The following is a 3,498-nucleotide window of genomic DNA, read 5'->3' on the forward strand; positions in this document are numbered from 1 at the left end:
ACCCACCCCTATCCCATCTAACTGATTACACAGCTGTGGGCTCAAGCTGATGTTTTTAGATAAGCTTAAAAATGTATTTAGATTTTTTTTGTAAGACTTCTAGTTTACATCCATTGTAGCAGCTCAACAACAAGTTTCTTGATTTATATCGCACATGGCACAAGGTCCTGTGTTCCCCTGGCCTAACAGTTCACTAGCGATCCTTATCACACAGAAACGTTTATTCCCAAAGAACACCCCCATGTGTTGTTAGTTGACTGACTCTTGGGCTTGTATGAATACTTACATGTAAAGTGCTTTCTGAGGCCTCACCTTTAAATACTACTGAACTCAGCACTCTGATAATATAAAAAATGTAGCGTTGAAGATATAAACATCTCTAGCTTAAACCAGGGGTGGGCAAGTCCAGGCCTCGAGTGCTGGTGTCCTGCAGGTTTTAGATGTGTCCTTGATCCGTCACAGCTGATTCAAATGGCTAAATGACCTCCACAACATGTCTTGAAATTCTCCAGAGGTCTGGTAATGAACTAATCATTTGATTCAGGTGTGTTGAATCTAAAACCTGCAAGACACCGGCACTCGAGGCCTGGACTTGCCCACCCCTGGCTTAAACAATAATCTACACCAGGGGTGTCGAAATCCAGGCCTAGAGGGCCGGTGTCCTGCAGGTTTTAGATGTGTCCTTGATTCAACACAGCTGATTCAAATGGCTAAATTATCTCCTCAACATGTCTTGAAGTTCTCCAGAGGCCTGGTAATAAACTAATCATTTGATTCAGGTGTGCTGACCCAGAGTGATATCTAAAACCTGCAGGACACCGGCCCTCGAGGCCTCGAGTTTGACACCCCTGATCTACACAAAACAGATTCATTCAGGCAGCGTTGGACCTAATCAAGTCACTGTGCCCCCTCTGCTGAAGTCTAGTGATATACTTGAACTATAAGTTTATACAGTTTGCTTAAAGAAAAAAATTGAACACCCATAATTTTTCAGTGACAGTAATTTCGTGCTTCTGCAGCAGTCATGGTAACCAGCATGGCCGAGGAGGACACTGAGCAGATGGGCCAGTGCACGTCAGACTTTGGGAAGTACCCCTCATGCCTCTTTGAGACTAAAAAACAGCTCATTCATTAGCTTGTGCAGCTAGTCTTAAAGCGTGACCCTACTCAAAAATTGCAAAACAAATGGAAATGTGTTGAGGTTACCATGTGCTCACAATCAGCTGCCCTAGTGTGTGGTGAGTTTACTGACCCACTTCTGCATCGGAGAAATCGTCGCTGCACTGTAATCTAAGACATATTTTTTTAAACTTTTATAACTGTGCTTACATTTCTCTATGAGTATGTCTTTATGGTTGTAAATATACCAAAGAGAAGAAATACTTGAACCAAATTCACCCGTGCCATAGGCGGTTGCCCTTCAAGTTTATATGATCTGCTGCTGACCCCGTTCACAGGTGCCAAGTGTGTTTAAATATGAGGCCAAGAGTCTATGTGTGAGAGCTTTGGAATGCAACCCATCTGGCCGTTGCATCGACTTGGTGTGTCACAGGTTTGGGCAGTGGTTCTCAAACTGTGGAGTAGGCCTCATTGGTAAAGACGGCGCAAGATTTGCAAAAATATGAAGTGAAACTGATTTGAGCAATCTCATTCTTATTCTTTTTCTTTTTTTCTTTTGTTTTTAAGGAAACTGAAGCAACAGGACTTTTTCTGATACTATTGCACTGGTATTTATTCATGCAAAATTCAACTTCAAACCCTTTTTAATAGTTCTTAAAAATTACCGGGTGTGAGCCATGAAGGTCTTTTTTTTCAGCATCTGAATTGTGGCATGCCAGAAAATCTTTTTAAAGCCACAGGAATTGCATTAAATAGGGGTAAAGATAGTTTGTTCTGATGAATGTGTAAGTCACATTGACATACATGTGGGCATCGATGCACATACTAGGTAATGACAATTTTAAATGTTCACTCAGTCAATCGTGCTAATTTAGTTTGTTAGCAAAATGCAGCTCTAACTAACGTGAGTGTCTTTGAGTTGCAGTTATCTGATCGCAAATGATCATTTTTTTTTAACCACTTCTGCAGATAGTGGTTGGAGCCTATCACAGGCCAAGAAGTAGTTGACCTGAAAATGAACTCCATTACATTGTTAATGTCAATATTTCCGTCCCAGTCTCCCAGCCCCGACAAACATGCTGATCACATGACTACAGTTTCAAAGCTGTTTCTGGCGCTCCTGTGCTTATTTTGAAGAAAAGATAGTAACTCATCACCCCCAACCGGATGTGACAGATGGCTGCTCCTCCCTTAACCTGGTTATATTGAAGGTTTCTTCTTGTTAAAATGAGTTTTTCCTTTCCACTGTCGCCAAGTGCTCGCCCACAGGTGGTTGATTGATTGCTGGGATTATTTATCTGTTATTGTAGGGACTTTACCTTACAATATAAAATGCCTCGAAGCGACTGTTGTTGGTGCTATATAAATAAAATTTAATTGAGTTGACCTCTCCAACATGAGCCCCGATCTTGACCCATGACAGCTGAGATAGCCTCCAGCTGCCCCTGACATGACCCTGAAGTGTATAATTGGTTAAGATGACGGATGACGTTAACAAGTACAAAATGCCGGATAGATACACGCACAAAATCCTTGGTTGTTATTAACAGGTAGGAGTCGGAAAGACTGACCTGTCTTAACTGAAATTCAGTGGCTTTATTAAGTGAAACATCTGTCTTTGAAGTCAGCAGTGAAATGCCGGAAGCTTATCACAGGCACAATCGCTTCACACGTTCGACTTTACGTTTGCCATTTGTCGTTTGCGTCTTCCACTGAATGAAAAACAACACAGCCACAAATACACGCAAACATTTTCAACCACAGGATGCGATGAGGGTTCGCACATCCTCTCTGCCCCCTCAACATCCTGTATGAAAACCTTACTACCGCAGCAGCACAGGAAGTCACGTCTGTGAAGAAAGGACATTGGGGTTAGTCGGGACATGAGAGAAACTAGCGGGCTGAGCTGAATGAAAAAGCTGATGCATACTTTCTGATCAATACAAATAGAGTTTAAGTTCAATACAACTTCCCGCTCACAACAAAATAGGCCCGGAGATGAAAAGTGTCTGACAGGCATTAGATAGCATCTATTCATTACCGAATGAGACACTGAGCCAGCCGAGTGTAGTAACCTGCGTGAAAGAGTCTTTACTAATGTGATTAGGCTTGATGCTGCAGATGATTTGCCTCGGGACATTGTTTTACTCTCTGATCCTTCATAATTGTTGCACAGATGTGGGTGGCTCTGGCTAGCTAGCGAGGCAAGGAGGAGGAAGATGAAGAAGGAGAGGAAAGAAAGGAGGAATGATACACACGGTGGAGACGGGTGAAGAAGCACCTGCTGAGTACACATGGCTTTGAATGACCCAGTTTAAGTGGCTGCACTCACGCACGCATCAGTCTGAAGTGCTGCCCCTGCTGTGAACAAATGCGGTT

Source organism: Pelmatolapia mariae, linkage group LG4 (assembly GCF_036321145.2).
Source record: "Pelmatolapia mariae isolate MD_Pm_ZW linkage group LG4, Pm_UMD_F_2, whole genome shotgun sequence".
In the NCBI taxonomy this organism is placed as follows: domain Eukaryota; kingdom Metazoa; phylum Chordata; class Actinopteri; order Cichliformes; family Cichlidae; genus Pelmatolapia; species Pelmatolapia mariae.